Here is an 18,023-nt window from a genome sequence, read left to right on the forward strand (position 1 = left end):
ATGCACAGGCTGCGAATAGATGCTTAACAAACATCCATTCGCATGCTGCGGGGGAACACCCACAATATTCGCTGGTCGGCGACCATCGAATGATGTTGAATGTGCACGCATATGTAAGGTTGCTCTGAGCAACATTACATATGCATGCACGCTGGGGAGGAAATGGGCGAGCAGCTGACATCCGGTGATTTCAGCTGGCTGCCCCCCCCCCCCCCCCCCCCCCCCCCGCAGCGTCACAGCTTCTAACATAGGTCCCCGGGCGAACGAAGCGCCGCACCAAACAGCATGATCTGCTGACACCAATATTTTACTCTCACTGCTTTCTACAATCACATGCTACATTTTGGTGTGCTAAAGCAACACAGAATACATGGAAATAAAGCAGCACATGTATATTTAAGCACAACATTTATTTTTTATTTTTTTTTTGGCGATAAGCAGAACCAAAGAAATACTTTCACACATGAAAAGAACAATTACTGTATAGAAATGTTCATTAAAATGGTGACTGGTGACAATGACATTGTAAACAGTTAGTGGAGCAGACAACACTGCAATCTAATGAAGGACAAGTTGTCCCACTCTACACCCAGTGATCATATACACTAGCTCCTTCCCCCCAAGTAACATACAGCACCAGCCCTAACCCCTCCACAGCGAAATACACTAACCCCTTACCTGAGGTAGTGCATGTCCATACCTCCCAACTTGTGTCCGGATGAAATAGGGACACTCGCGCGGCGAAGCCGCGCGAGCGCCCGAAAAGGGGGTGGGGCGTATGCAAATGAGGGTTATGCTAATTAGCCGCGACCTCATTTTCATACGAGAATAGACGCTGTGCGCATGCGCACAGCGTCTATTCTACTAGATTGGGGGGTCTCCCAACTGCCACCCCCCGCAGCGGGACAATGCCTGCCGCGGGTGGGACGTCGGGACAGGACCCGAAAATCGGGACTGTCCCGACGGAATCGTGACAGTTGGGAGGTATGCATGTCTCTGGGGTGGGGTAGCAGGGTGGGTGCTGTATGTCACTGGGGCTGGTAGTAGGGTGGGTGCGGCGTGTCACAGGGGGGGGGGGGGTTGTACATACCCCAGTGATCATATATACTCCCCCTCCCCCATTAGACACAGCATGACCCACCCCACTCCTTAGCCCCAGTGACATACACTACTCCCCCTCAGCGACCTACAGTCAGTAACCAACTTGGGCTACCCCCCCCCCCCCCCCCCCCCCCCCCATCTATGTAATCGCACACCCAACCAGCATCGAACATATGACAAAGACAATTGGACAAATGACCCATTTTAAACTAGTCCCCCAGGCACCAATGATACTACATTATACATACTGCTGTTCCCAGGCCCCACATCACTGAAATAAGTTATCTGCAGCATACTACTAGGAGTACTAACTCACCAACAAAATAGATACACCAGGCTGAGGCAGCAATGTGCAGCACACAGCAGCAGGTTAGGTAGGTAATCGTCAGAGCCTGAAGCTGGACTCTTGCGCAGGAGATGGAGGAGCAGCAGACTCACTGCGTAGTAAGAAAATGGCGCCGGAGCCCAAAGAAAAAACCCACCAAAACCCGACCACGCAAGAATATCCCATCTGCGCATAAGCCCGGATCCCTCCTCCATCCCCTGGGTGACCAATCCTCATAGCAGGAGGGGGAGGCACTAAACTACCTGTACAGTAAGTCACAGACTCACACAGTGCTGCGCTCCACCGCCGGGTCCACTCCACCTGGTCTCCAAGGCTCCCTCTATGCTCCGCCTCCACCCATCAGCCAGCCAATTCCCGCCCTGTGCTGTGCACCAATCGGCGCTCACAGTCCCAGCCGCCTGTCACTTAATATAGATTCTAGTGTCAATCGGCTGTGACTGTGAGCGCCGAGCGGCGCACATAGAGACTCACTCACTGACAGCCAGGCTCGTCAGCAGCACCAGTGCAGCAGCAGGAGGCACTGAGGCAGCATTGAAAAAAAACGGGATGAGCCGTGCAGCGCCCCGGGCAGTTGCACGGCTTGTCCCCCTGTAAAAACGGCCCTGCGGGTGCGCCATCACTTGCTGCAGCACAGGCTGAGTGGTAGCTGGAAGGAGCCATCCTGTCCCATATTACAGGTATTAGCAGGGCTCCTGGGATAGAGCCAGATAACTATGCGAGTGCACCGTCACTTGCTGCAGCACAGGCTGAGTGGTACCTGGAAGGAGCCATCCTGTCCCATATTACAGGTGTTAGCAGGGCTCCTGGGATACAGCCAGATAACTATGCGGGTGCACTGTCACTTACTGCAGCACAGGCAGAGTGGTACCTGCAAGGAGCCGTCCTGTCCCGTATTACAGGTGTTAGCAGGGCTCCTGGGATACAGCCAGATAACTATGCGGGTGCACCGTCACTTACTGCAGCACAGGCTGAGTGGTACCTGCAAGGAGCCATCCTGTCCCATATTACAGGTGTTAGCAGGGCTCCTGGGATACCGCCAGATAACTATGCGGGTGCACCGTCACTTACTGCAGCACAGGCTGTGTGGTACCTGCAAGGAGCCATCCTGTCCTGTATTACAGGTGTTAGCAGGGCAACTCTGCCTTATCTGCAGCCTAACCAAAACCCGACCACGCAAGAATATCCCACCTGCGCATAAGCCCGGATCCCTCCTCCATCCCCTGGGTGACCAATCCTCATAGCAGGAGGGGGAGGCACTAAACTACCTGTAAGTCACAGACTCACACAGTGCTGCGCTCCACCGCCGGGTCCACTCCGCCTGGTCTCCAAGGCTCCCTCTATGCACCGCCTCCACCCATCAGCCAGCCAATTCCCGCCCTGTGCTCAATGCACTCACATCAATGCACCACCGCCTAAAGCTGGCCCCACATTCTAAATGTAAACTGCCCTTCTAAGTGATTAAACCTACCCCCAGCCTAACCCTAACCCACCCCCTCGACAGTGCCCCCTTGTTTTCAGTACCCCACCCAGAGCCTTAATCCAGCAGAACTTGTGAGGTATAATATGTAATGGGCATTACGGTGTAGGGCACAATGTGTAATGGGCATGTGTGGCACAATGTGTAATGGGCATTATGGTGTATAGCAGAATGTGTCTAAGGTGTTCTAGGTGGCGCGATGTCTCCAAGGGGCAGCCAAAAATGATGTGCCTATGGGCGGCCTGACCCATAAATTTACCCCTGAAGAGGTGATGTTGCCCATAGCAATCTACCAGATTGTTTCTATCATTTTCTAGCCTGCAAGAGTGAGGTGCAGAGTCGTGAGGAGTCCCCAGTGTCCTCCATGATAACGGATGACACAATATCGTCTGAGATCACCGATAGCTCCACCAGTGGCTGCTATTATATGACAGACCGGTGGTCAGAATCCTCATCTGATAACAGCAGCACCAGCTCTGAATCCTCAGATGCCAGCAGTGACTCCTCCCCCAGGTAGGTTCCCGGCACAATACACCCGTCCTCCCTACTCTGGTCGCTGGGGTAGAATCCAGGTCTCTTGTCTTACCGTTTCTACATCACAGCATATGTGTATCTCCATATCTGCTGCAGCTGGGGCCGCTACACAAGTCTACCACATGGAGCGCTGATGGGCTGGTATCCTACTAGTATTACATACATGTATATACCGATGGGGCTTGGCCTATCTTTGCAGGGCTGGCGTTTCTAGCGCCAACCCCGCCATCGTGCCATTCCCGCCATGGGGCGCGCATGCACGAGACGCTTGCGTGTCCTCTGGCAACGCTGCCTCCCCCGACGTCGCCGCAGGTACCCCTAGCCGCCCGAGCTCCCCCCTAACCCTGCCTGTCTCCCTGAAGCGGAGATGGGCAGGGACACGCAGCGTCCCAGCCGAGAGACTGGGACGCGCGTGCGTGTGAGATGCACGGGCATCCCAGTTCAGTGTAGCCCCTGTCTGCCGGCGCTCGCCAGCTGGGAGGGGCTGGCGAGCTTGGCCGGGGCTATATCTGTATCATTATACTAATGAGTAGTAATATAAGAAGTGAAATGCTACATCACGCAGCATTTTTGTCAGCGATCTGAATGATTCTAGATCACTCAGTTCGCTCAGCACACAGCGCAGATCTGCCACTACCCACGTTCATTGGGTACGTTCATTCGACACTATTAAGGTCAACATACAATGTATGTCAACCACTGAAGGTCAACTAACCTTAGGTCGACACAAGGAAAAGGTTGACATGCCTAAAGATGACAGGGTCAAAAGATCGACACAATCATTAGGTTCACATTGGGAAGGTCGACCGCCAAAAAATGGGGTTTTCACAACTTTTTTGGCCAGAGTGTCGACACAGTCAACATGTAAACCGAAAAAAGTGCACAGCGTCTTCTCGCGTGCTTCGGGCAGTATTAAATTCTCCCTAGTGGATGGTAGAGAATGAACTACCTACCGCCTGTCGGCACATGTCGGCTCAAATATAACATGGAAAACCCATGTTGAACTTTTGATGGTTGACCTTCCCAATGTTGATCCTGTCGACCTTTTTCATGTGTCTTCAGTGGTCGACCCAATGTATGGCAACCTTAATAGTGTCGACCTAATGACCATATACCGGTGATACCTAGATTTATACTGCATGCAATATCTACATCTCCCAGCGATAGCAACGCACAGGGCCACACATCCCTATCGCTATGGGCCCTACACATATGGGCCCTAGTACATTTCTAGGCAATCTAGTCAGATCACTTAGAAAATAGGCCACAATCGCTCGGTGTGTAGCCCCATTAGAGGGATCTCTCATCACTGTGCACTGGGCTTCCTGTATGGGGCCGTCCTTGTCATGTCACGCCCACAGCATCAGCGCTCGTATTGGTCCAAAGAGGAATCACACAGAGAAATGTAGTCAGTAAGGGCCACTAACACGGCATTGTCTCTCCTACCGCTCCGCCCCCTCCCATCCCATACCTATCCTGACCACTCACCCCCGCACCCCCACCCTCCCAACGAACCCCCTCGCTTCTGCAATCCCAAAAACCTTATCCACATGGAACGCCAGATCCATCTGCAGCAAACTCCCTGCCATCCATAACCTATTCATCTCTAGCGCATTCCACCTCCTTGCTATAACTGAGACCTGGCTCTCCACCTCTGATTTTATCTCTCCAGCTGCTCTCTCCCACGGTGGCCTCTCTTCTCTCACACCCCCAGGCCTGACGGTCGCCAAGGTGGCGGCATGGGTTTTCTCCTCTCAGCCTCCTGCACCTACAGTGTCATCCACCCTGAACCCTCTCTCCTCTTCTTCTCCTTTGAGTCTCACTCCATCCGTCTGTACTACCCCTACCACCTCCGTGTCGCTGCAATCTACCGCCCCCCTGGCCATATTCCCCAATTTCTTGGCAACTTTGCCGCCTGGCTTCCACACTTCCTCTCCTCTGACCTGCCATCTGTCATTCTTGGTGACTTTAACATCCCCTTGGATAACCCTGCTGATCCTGGCACCTCCAAACTCCTCTCTCACTGCTCCTCTCTTGGCCTATCTCAGTGGACTACCTCTCCCACCCACATCCAAGGACACTCCTTCGATCTCGTCTTCTCTCGCTCTTGTTCCCTTACTGACTACACTATCTCGGCTTTTCCTCTTTCTGACTATCACCTCATCTCCTTCTCCCTCACTGCTTTCCCCTCTCTCCCACCCCCCTCCCAAGTGCATTGTCTCACGGCATAATGTCAACACACTTGATCTTGCTGCCTTCTCAAACACGCTGTGTCCTCTTCTCGCCCCAATCGCCGTCATGTCCTGCCCGAACCTCACCGCCTCCCTCTATAATGACACCCTATCTTAGGCATTGGACTCTGCCTGCCCTCCCTCCTCTATCCCCTTTTGATGCTCCAACCCCCAACCGTGGCACTCGCCTATCACCCGATTCCTTAAAAAGTGCTCTCGCACTGCTGAGCGCTTCTGAAATGAAATCACGCTGCCTCGTGGATTATCTCCATTTCAAATTCATTCTTTCCTCCTTCAGCTCTGCCCTTGCTCTGGCCAAGGAATCCTACTTTTAGTCCCTCATCCTTTCCCAATCATCCAACCCCTGCAGGCTCTTCGCCACCTTAACTCCTTGCTCTCCCCCCCCCCCCTCCTCCAGCTCTTCCATCCTCCATCGTAGCCTCTGATTTTGTTACCTACTTTTCAACCAAAATCTCCTCTCTCAGGACTGCCATCACTGGTGCCATGACCTAACCCTCTCCCTCCTCCCCTCCTACATCTCCACTCCCCTCCTTCCCACCCCTGTCCTTATTTTACCCCACCATTGCCGCTGAAGTCCACTCTATCCTTCAATCCGCTTCTCCCTCCACCTGCCCGCTCGATCCTATCCCCTCCAATATTATACGTTGTCTCAGTCCGGCGGTCTGCTCTTACCTGGCTCACCTCTTTAATCTTTCCCTATCCTCTGGGATCTTCCCTTCCTTCTTCAAACACGCTCTTGTCTCCCCAATTCTCAAAAAAACAAATCTGGACCCCAACTCTCCATCCAACTACAGGCCCATCTACCTCCTCCCTTTTGCCTCCAAGCTCCTAGAACGTCTGACCTATAATCGTCTCCTAAGCCACCTTACTGCTAACTCCATTCTAGACCCCCTCCAATCCGGGTTCCGCCCTTTACATTACACTGAAACTGCCCTGACCAAAGTCACTAATGATCTACTATCGGCCAAATCCAAAGTCCTCTTCTCTATCCTCATCCAGCTTGATCTGTCGGCTGCCTTTGACACTGTTGACCACCCTCTCCTGCTCAACACCCTCCTCTCCTTTGGCATCACTGGCACAGTCTTTTCCTGGTTCACCTCATACATCTCCGATCGCTCCTTCTCTGTATCCACTCCGAGCTCCTCCTCTCCTACTACCCCGCAGCCAGTCGGTGTTCCCCAAGGGTCAGTCCTTGGCCCTCTCCACTTCTCCCTCTACACCACCTCTCTGGGCACCCTCATCAGCTCCTATGGTTTCCATTACCACCTTTATGCTGATGATACCCTAATCTACCTCTCCTCCCCCGACCTATCCCCATCACTCCTGTCCAAATGCCTCATGTCCATCTCAGCCTGGATGACCCAAAGCTTCCTGAAACTAAACATGGCTAAAACTGAACTTCTAATCTTCCATCCCGCGAACATCCCCTCTTCTCCCACTATCTCCATCAGCATTGATGAAACCCAGATCACCTCCACCGACCAAACACGCTGCCTCGGTATTATCATTGACTCCTCCCTCTCTTTCACCCCCCACAATGGTGCTCTTTCACAGTCTTGCCGCTTTCACTTACGCAACATCTCGCACATCAGACCATTCCTCTCCACTGATGAGACCAAAATTCTCATTCACTCTCTTGTCATCTCCTGCCTTGACTACTGCAACATCCTTCTCTCTGGGCTACCTCTCACCTCTCCAATCCATTCTTAACGCTGCTGCTAGGCACATCTTCCTCTCCCGCCGCTCTACCTCCACCTCAGAGGCAGAACTCTGGGAGGCAATGGAGTCATCTGCCGCCGGGCTCCTGCTCCCAAAGGGGCACCTCTCCCTGGAAGTTTAAATCAGTTATTTAAAAGCCAATGATATTGCTTCTGAAATATATATACATGTTCTATCTATCGATCGATCGATCTATCTATATGCTGAACAGAATATATATTTTATATGGTTATATAGGGTTATGAGTGTACGTATGTGTGTGTGTGTGTGTGGGGGGGGGGGGGGGGCACCAATATATATCTTGCCTCCGGGCAACTGGAACAAACTTATGCTACTGCTCCACCTCCCTCTCTGTCTATCTCTTCACTGGCTCCACATTCCTTTCCGAGTTCTCTTTAAACTCCTCACCACCACCTACAGGGCTCTCTCCTCCTCCACCGCTCCTTACCTCTCTTCACTGATCTCAATCCACACTCCCTCCCGTCCTCTTCGCTCCGCCGCTGACCGCCGACTGACCTCTTACCTAATCACCTCCTCCCACTCCCGTGTCCAAGACTTCTCTCGTGCTGCCCTCCTTCACTGGAACAACCTCCCGCCAACCATCAGGCTTTCTGATTCCCTTACCTCCTTCAAGTGCTCCCTCAAAACCCACTTTTTTCGACTAGCCTATTCCTCCTCCTAACCTTTTTTGATCCTCCTATCCTGCCTCCGTTCCCATCCGTTCCTACTTATCCTATTGTTTTTCGTTCGTCCACCCACCTCCTTTTAGTATGTTAACTCTTATGAGTAGGGCCCTCCTTCCTCACGTACTCACCCTACCTCTTTACCTCACCTATGCTCCTGTCCTGTTCTTCCCTTCCTCTACTTCATCTTCAGTCTCCTTGAAAATTTCGACACCTACTTCAGAATGATGCTGATTTTAGTTCTACCAGCTATACCCCTATTTATGCTGTATTTTATCAACACACCCTGTACGTTACCTTGTAATTAGTTTTTTGTTTGCTATGTACGGCGCTGCGGACACTTTGTGGCGACTTATAAATAAACTTACTACTACTACTAACATGGTGCAGGCGCTAGATAGCAGCAGGCCAGGGAATAATGAGATGACTTGTACATGGCAAACGTTTGTGTCTTTACAATAACAGTCACTGATCAAAGTTTGTTTTTATAGGACGGTCATCTACATCAAGCCTGTATCCGTTGGCTTCCTGTGCCAGGATGAGGAGGACGGGATGCCCAGGGTGGACATATAATCAATATCCTGGACATCGGACTCATCGAAGTCCTTAATATAACATCTTTTATCCCATAACCTGGGAAATTGTTTTGAAACGTTTATTGTTAATGTTTGACTTGTGTCACTTTGTTATTATATTGCATCAAACTAGAATCTTTACAGTTTGTGCAAGTTTGTTAAAGCCAGTCCCGTTGACGGCTCATCCCCTAACTAAGCCTGTCCCGTTGACGGCTTATCCCCCTACCCATGCCTGTCCCGTTGACGGGTAATCCCCCTACCCCCAATCTCTGTCTTCACAACTCCCTCTCTCCATATCCAGCAAGTCTGAAACATCATTTTGCTGTCACTTTCTATGGAGTAATTTGGTCGCTGAGCGGCCTCTATATGAATCTGTTGTTGTCATCAATAAAAAGCCTGACAAGCCGATCAGTGTCTGATGTGTTATTTCCCACTAATGTGAGTGTTCCCATTGTACTACTGTAATGAAGAAAAAAATTACCCAGAGGGCAAATCGGGCGCAAAAATTAATGTATATAATAAATATGTATTTCATCTATAAGGTACACAGCTCAAAGACTGCTGCTCCCAAAAAAAGACATAGTCTTTTTAGCCAAGAGAAAGAAAAATATATAAAATAAGAGAGCGCACTGTGTTGATCTTTTTATATTTTTACTTAATTAATGATAATTAATTTAATACATTATATTATAAAAAACAGACAAACAATAAATTTAAAAAAGTATATGCATTAAGCACTAAACATTCATTAAAACATCCGACTATGAACCTTAGATGGTTAACCAGTTTCGATAGTAGAGCCTTAATTGAAACAGTTCCTGAAAAGTCAGTGTAACAGTTCCTTTTTAATCATATATGCTGGTGATCAGCTGTTAGCTAGCAGTAAAGCGGTGCTCCTTATGTAAGTAACGGATTATATTACCAGTTGGTTCCCAGGGGTAGGTGCAGCGGTGATCTTGTCTCCATACGGACACCCGCTACTACCGGTGTTGCTCCGATGGTGTGGGAGCCGGTACCGGGAGCAGGCGTCGTGGACGGGTCTCAGCTGGTCCCTTGATAGTGACAGCAGCAGACTCAAATCTACTACGGTATATATATTGCGGATTTGCGCTCTGACAAACTGTCTTGTTCTCTAGAGCAGGTATATATACCTGCTCTAATTAACCTAAAACCAGTAGTATATAAAACCTGTACCGGACTGCATAAAATGTATCCAAAACTAATACAAAACGCCAGTGCTATTTCTAACACACGCTACTATCCTAATACACAGAATATACAGATAGATATACTTATTCATGGAGGTCTTAAAAAATATCATTTATGACATTGTATTCATAAGCACACTTGTCCACGTTTTCCGTGGTATTCGGCGCTCCCCGCCCGGCGATGTGAAGACATCCGGTTATTGCGTCACGGGGCGGATGTGACGTGACGCAAGTTTGCGATGCTCCCATCTCCATGGATTCATGGGCGGATATGACGTCCCGCTAGCTGTGGAACGCATCCGGAAGTGTGTATATCGCGATCTTCCGCTCTATTGGAACGCACTCGTGCCTCCACTGATTCGTATGTTGTTATAGCAACGCTTCCTTAACTCGTACATTTTATCCAGTTAACATACGGGAAAAGAAGGAAAAGGTGTCATTATAACATTTTGACGGGCATATATCATAGAAAACACTTGAGCTCAAACTCCACATTAATACCCCTGGGTTCAAGCGTCTTCATATCATATATAGTTTTCATTTCCAATTGGGACAATCTAAGATCCCGATTGTCAATCCTCCAATGTGTCTTCACTGTGCGGATACCGCAAAAAAATTTCAAATGTGAAATATCACATCCATGCAGATGTTTAAAGTGAGCTGACACATTATGGGATTCCACCAGATGTCAGCTGCCCGCCCACTTCCCCCGAGCGTACACGCATATCGCATATGTAAGGTTGCTCAGAGCAAGATGTGGGAAGGGCCCAGTGGCATGTGAATGGATGTTTATGTGAAACATCCATTCGCAGCCAGTGCGAACGTATGCACCTTACAAATGTTGGGCCGGCGTACCACCATTCGCAAGGATCTGGATAGGATTTTTCAATTCTCCACGCCACACCGTATAGGATGCAATACATCACTGGTACTTAGCACCTGTGATGTGCCGCTGATGGTTGCACATAAGATATATCTTGTGTGCAGCCTGTCCGACCTCCGACTCCAATTCAATGTGAACGGAACCGCACATCAGATCCGATCGAATGTCTTATACTCGCAATTTGGGCCGATTTAATCCAATTTCTCGGCCCGATCCGCCAGAATTGGGTGAAATCGGGACCAAATAGCTTAAACTATGGTGGCCCTAAGTATATTTTTCAATTTTATTTTGCTTAAATAGGCAAATTTAAATCGACTGGTTTTTAGCTGCATTCAATGCCGATGCGCTCCGCTCCTGTTTAGTCTATATCGAATAGAAAAATAGACTGTGCAGGTAAGACTATATAGTACAGATGTACAGATGGGTCTGTTCCCATCTTGGCAGGGGATGGCGCTGGCGTCGCCAGCCGCCATCCCCCGCCAGCGCCATGGCGATCGTGAGAAGGGGACGCGCGCGCACGAGAGGCGCGCGCGCCCCCTTCCGACGGCGCTTCCATACGTTTCCCCGGGTCCCCGCCGGCTTGCCGGCGGTAACCCGGGGTCCCCGCCGCCTGCCCGCATCCCCCCTAACCCCGTCCGTCTCCCTGAGGCGGAGACGGACAGGGTTTCCGCCACGCTAGCGACGGAGACTGAGACGCGCGTGCGCGTGAGACGCACGCGCGTCTCAGTCTCCTCGCTGGCGAGACTGCTGGCGGGTCGCCAGCGCGTACGTTCTGGCGACCCGCCAGCAAGGATGTGCATAGGCACATACTGTAGTGCAGATCTGTGCTATAGCTGTACGATATAGATATGGGGGGTTATTCTGGTTGATTGCAGCCTTGCAAGTCCACCAAACCCCACCTTACAAACCACCTGCCGCCACCCATTCACAAGGGTTACTCCCTCGCAGGGGCTTGGAAATGGATGGTACATAGCAACATCCATTCGCAGGGCAGGGGGGAACCTCCCACATCTCACGACTATCGAAACATGTGAAAGGTGCACGCATATGTAAGGTAGCTCTGAGCAACCTTGCATGCTGCGGAGATGCGATCCGGTGATGTCAGCTGCCCGCCCCCCCCCCCCCCCCCCCACCTGCGTCAAAGCCTCATTAGCATGAGAACTACCATCGTTCTCATGGTAACTCCCATTAAACGCTGGGTGTTCCCATATGCTAATGGGGCTGCACCGTGTCCCTCTCCGCCCGCGCACGCATAGTGTGCAAATGCACACTAAAAAACATCAGTCCCCATACGAACGCAGGCTAAATGCAAATGCCCCTGAATAAGGTCCTTGGTACAGAGCTGTACTATATAGTCAAAATCTAATGTGTGTTGCTTGCTGTGCGATTCGGTCCTGATTGATTGAATTGGGATCTAATCGAAAGGCAATCGCACCGTGTGTAAGAAATTCAATTTTTCACTTTGGCATAACCATGATAAACTGTAGGGTGCGGGTGAGTGTAAAATGAGCAGGTAGATTTAGAGTTGAGCGGGTGTGCAAACACAACATTGCAGCCTTCTAGGGTCCCACTGCTGTTACTGACATTTCTACGGTTCTGCGATGCAACTCACCCTGGTCAGGGGTAATTACTGTCACCCTATAATATATAACAATAAGTGGACCAGTGACACCTGTGAATGACCAAAACCAGGCATGTCCAACGTTGGCCCTCCAGATGTTTTGAAACTACACATCCCAGCATGCTTTGCAATAGTTTTAGCATTCTCTAATAGCAAAACTGTGGCAAAGCATGCTGGGATGTGTAGTTTCAAAACATCTGGAGGGCCAACGTTGGACATGCCTGACCTAAACTAATACACTGAGACACTAGAAGGATCAGACAGAACCTGTCAGCAGAGAGGAGCAGTATCACAGCACATGGACTGTGGTTCTATAACACCATACACAAACAGCAGATATTTCCTGTCCCGGCAGTTACGCTGCCATTCTCTTGTTGGCTCGTACAGTTACAGATCCCAATTACCAGTGACGGCAGACTATTATATACGGGTGCGAATGAATTAGAAGCTACATCTCATACTACTGTGCATTAACCTCATTATATAGATAATGGCGCTCACCTATATAATAGCAGCTTGCGCCCTATGAGCAGTCACACACCGTATTTCCTCTGTTCCCAGTGTCCCCAGCAGGATAATTACAGCGGCACAGTAATACCTGACACTGGTCTATTGCACGTGATCGGCTATTACAGGGAATTACGCCGCACTTACTTCCTGCTCCTTAGCCAGATCTCATTGAAAGTCACAAAACTATCATTTCCCCGCACCGCATCCTTCTCCATATAGCCCAGGTGGATGTTGGTCGCCACGAGGATTTTGAACGTGTCCTCATCATCGCTGTATTGTAGCAGAGACAAGTGACAGGGAAGATGGATTAATTGTCGTCAGCACAGAGTGCACAAATGACCAGGGCGTTATGTATCAAGCAGTGAAGAAGGACCAGTGGAGAAGGTACCCATAGCAGCAAATCAGTGCTCTGGTAACGTTTATTAAGTACATTCTATAAAATAGTAGGTAGAATCTGATTGGACAACTTTTCCACTGCTTGAAACATCAACCCCAATACACACTACAGACCAGGCATGTGCAAACTATGGCCCTCCAGATGTTGTGAAACTACAAATCCCATCAAGGCAAGGCATGCTGGGATGTGTAGTTTCACAACAGCTGGAGGGCCATAGTTTGGACACGCTTGCTATAGACAGTGAGGATATGTGATCCGGATATGTTCTTGCAACCATTACCAATCCTGCATCCGGTCTCCCCATCCAATCACTGCCTGAGGACTACCTGGCCCCTTCCTCTCTGGTAGCCAGCTCAGTCATTTGCATCCAGCTCTCCAGGACCTGATTTCTCCTCCCGGGGCCTAAACTCTGCATCAAGTGTTTATGTTGACTGTGTTGACATTCCGGTTAAATAAATAAAAAACATGTTGACTTTTTCAATGTCGACCTTACCAATGCGGACTTAATGACCCTCTCGACCTAAAGTCATGTCTACCTTCCTGCATGTCTACCATAATGCTGGTGACCTAATGATCCATACCCCCCTTACCACCCCTACTCCCTATCAGCCCCTACCCCCTCCCTATTCCCAACAATGCCCCACTGAACGGCGCCCACGATCTTGATCATAGGCATCGCAAGGTAAAAGATTGCGTCGGTCGCATCGCATGCGGCCAAAGAATCGCATGCGATGCGACCGACGCGATTACCGCGATTTTACATAGGGAACAATGTTAAATGTCTCAATTGACCCGATTTTACATAGGGAACAATGTTAAATGGCCCACAGACCCCAAATAGCCACCCTGGGCCCCCCCAATTGTTAACGCCACCCCACGATCAACGTGAACCCAAAGCGTGGCGAGCGCAGCGAGCGCAGCGAGCCCGCGAGGGGCGGCGGTACGCGTCCTCCGACCTTTTCATACCCCCACTATCCACGTCGGCGTGGAGTTGAGAATAGAAAGTGTGGCGAGCGCAGCGAGCCAGAAGCATGGCGAGCGGACGCGGATACCTGTGAAGCCCACGAGGGGACGCGGATACCTGTGAAGGTATCCGCGTCCCCTCGCGGGGCTTGCTGCGCTCCGGGCTCGGTGGCTCGCCACACTTTCTATTCTCAGCTCCACGCCGACGTGGATAGTGGGGGTATAAAAAGGTCGGAGGACGCGTACCGCCGCCGCTCGCCACGCTTCGGGTTCACGTTGATCGTGGGGTGGCGTTAACAATTGGGGGGGCCCAGGGTGGCTATTTGGGGTCTGTGGGCAATTTAACATTGTGCCCTATGTAAAATCGGGTCAATTGAGCCATTTAACATTGTTCCCTATGTAAAATCGCGGTAATCGCGTCGGTCGCATCGCATGCGATTTTGTGGCCGCATGCGATGCGACCGACGCGATTTACATTTTAACACGCATTTCTATGTAAAATCGCGGGCATCACATCGCATGCCATTATAATGGCATGCGATGTACATGCGATGCCCGCGATGGGCGCCGTTCTAGGTAAAGAGTACCCAATAATCATTAACAATATGCATGACAAATATATTGTTATAATATTATTGTGTATATCTGCTAATGTGTAAGCACTGTATCGTTAACGATGCGCTTTCCTGCAGGTCTTTAACGATCCCCTCTGACATCATAAACATGCAGTGCATTTCTGACTCGTAGGCGACAGCGTGCGTGGGCTACTGAACGATATTGTTATCCATATCGCTCAGTGTGTATCGTTTGTCCAGGAATACAGGCAGTTCAAGGGCAAATCCACACGAGGTGACGGGAGCCATGTGCTGAGCGATGTGGTCAGCACAGATCGCTCAGCACACATCTCACACACACATGCGATACACCAGCGATGTGTGCTGAGCGATCTGTGCTGACCAGTGTTCTCCATTTTAGAAGCATGCAGTCAGGCGATCGCCATCACCCAGGGGTAAAAAACAGAGCGATCCATCCTTAATTTGTGAGCAATCTAGTCAGATCACTTAGAAATAGTCCTGAAATCCCCCCATGTGTATGGACCTTAAGGAGACTATGGGTGGGATGCACTGACAAAACCTGGCAATACCACATAGAAGCCTATGGCTTCTTACCACAACCCCCATCGCCCCGCAACAATGCAGACGCCCCCCTCACCTGAGTGCGGGCAGCACAGTGACCTCCTCCTCCCTAGCACCGTACTTCCACGGGTGCAGGGAGGAAGAGGAGTCCCTGGCCCTGCAGCAGCCAGCCGGGTAAGGGAGGAGGGGGAGCCGCCGGAGAGCTGCCGCCTCATTACCAGACGCACCGCAAAGGGCAGCTCTTAACGCAAGAGCGGTCCTTTACCATAAGTATAGCATATGTTAGTGCATATGTAATAAGTATCTATGCGATAGCCGGCGATGTGCGGTGGAGAGGGGCTGCGGATGATGCATCCCGCCCTATGTACAGAAACAAAGTTAAATACTTTCAATTACAGTAACCATGTTTATGACACTACAAAAACAAAGGTGGAGCGCTAAAAAATTGGATCAATAGGTTAATTGTCAAAAAACAGTATAGGTATTTATTAATAAAACATATAGTTGTTAAGGTATAAAAAGTTATAGATATAACAATCAATACTGGAATAGTATAAATGAAAAGTTAAAAGATTGTTGGTATAATACTTAGGGGCCCATTTATCATGATCGCATTTACAATGCGATCTGGGCGGAATATTACCGCCCAGGATCGCATTGTAAAATGCGATCATATCGGGCGAATGTATCATTTTTAAGGGCACAGGGACAGGGCTCCAACAGGAGCCCGTCCCTGCGAAGCCCTAACCCCGAAGCCGGGAGGTCATCGCATGCGCGGTTATGCGCTGACCCCCGCCGACCTCTCTGACTGCACTGCCGCTCGGGCAGTTGCGATGTGTAGCCATAGGCTACAATGGGCTATCGCCATATCAGAATGGCGATAGCCCAGGGGTGCGATGCCGGGCTGCCCGATGTTGATACATCGGGCAGCTTCGCATCCCCCATAGAAACCTATGGGGGATGCGGCCGGCGGCGCTGCAGGGGAGATCGCAGCAGGGATCGGAGAAGCGGTCCCCCTTTAATACATTTGGGAGATACTAAATACTTGCCGTTAACCCCCGAAAACTGATGTTTTCGGGGATTTAACCGCAAATATTGCTTGATAAATGCGGCCCTTAGTAGTCTGGAGTCCCGTGTGCAGTCCTTGCTTAGAAGCTTTTTAGGAGTTGTTATCCCTTGGGTAAGTCCATAATAGCAGAGTAAAGTGAGGGTTCATAAACCTTGCTGGATTTTTCTTGACACTGGAGGAGGTGGGAGAGCCCCAATTGGTGTGCCCCAGTTAGATTAGGGGTATCCTCAACAGTGATATATAATTGTAATCCGCAGTGTGCAGGTGGTGGTTTCCCAAGGATACAGCTGGAACTCAATTGCTGAGCCAAGAATGACAAGTTGTCGGGTCGATCTCCAAAAGCAAGGTGTCCCAGAGTGACTAAGGGCCTTATTCTGATCAGTGCGGATATTCCCGCATGCGGACGGACCGCCGATGTTGATCGTCTGCGCATGTGCAGAGGTCACTCTGCGCATGTGCAGGCGATTTCGCCGCACGGATTCTTTATACGCCGCACAGGGGGCGTAGAGGGGCGTGAGGGGCTACTTAGCCTCATTACCCTATGCATACGCCCCGCGTTTCATGGGCGTTCCCATGCAAACGCGGGGCGTATGCATGGTAATGAGGCCGTGACGCGTGTGTAGGGGGCGGGCATCTGACATCGCCGGATGTCAGCTGCCCGCCCCCATACATGATTTCACATGGACAAGTGTCCGTGTGGTCTTGTGTTGCGGGACCTGGTGGAGCGTGCGGCCCTGCATTCGATGTTCGGCAACCATCGAATGCAGGGGCTGCTCCCAAGACGGAGGAGGCGTATCCCCGTCCAATTTCATGCGGATCGCCACATATCCGCGTACGGACGGCAGGTGGCGATCCGTATGGTAGGCGGGGATTCGCCTGCATGGTTGCGGCCGCATATTCTGATCAGGCCGCACCGATCAGAATAAGGCCCTAAGTACCCAGTACATAAAATCAATAGGTGCTCCCTGACATGTTTCGCTGTTTGGCTGACACCTTTCTCAAACTGTTCACTTATGCTATTCCAGTATTGATTGCTATAGCTATAACTTTTTATACCTTAACAACTATATATTTTATTAATAAATACCTATACTGTTTGTTGACAATTAACCTATTGATCCAGTTTTTTAGCGCTCCACCTTTGTTTTTGTATATTTATATACTTTGACGCCCCCTAGCAGGAGCAGCTTGACAACACACCCTATTAGGCGCCTGTCTACTTTAAGCCATGAGGCCCTAAGTCAGGCATGTCCAAAGTCCGGGCCGGGGGCCAATTGCGGCCCTTGATGTCACTTCAAGCGGCCCGCAGCCTCCAGCCAGAAGCAGGTGGGACGCACAGCAGAGGACTCTAGAGGTGGGACCCCGTCAAGCGCACCTTTACCTTTCTGGCTTGCTGTCTGCATTGGTGAGGGGGTGCCGGCTGGTGAGATGTGTTTGCCGTCTTTCAGATGAGTATGTGTCCAACTCCTGCTGCTGCAATTATATATCGCCCTCCACCGCGATCACAGTGACAGCAGTGTGCGGGGAAGGGGGAGCAGCAAAGGGGAAG

Source organism: Crinia signifera, chromosome 9 (genome assembly GCF_055691185.1).
Source record: "Crinia signifera chromosome 9, ASM5569118v1, whole genome shotgun sequence".
Lineage (NCBI taxonomy): Eukaryota > Metazoa > Chordata > Amphibia > Anura > Myobatrachidae > Crinia > Crinia signifera.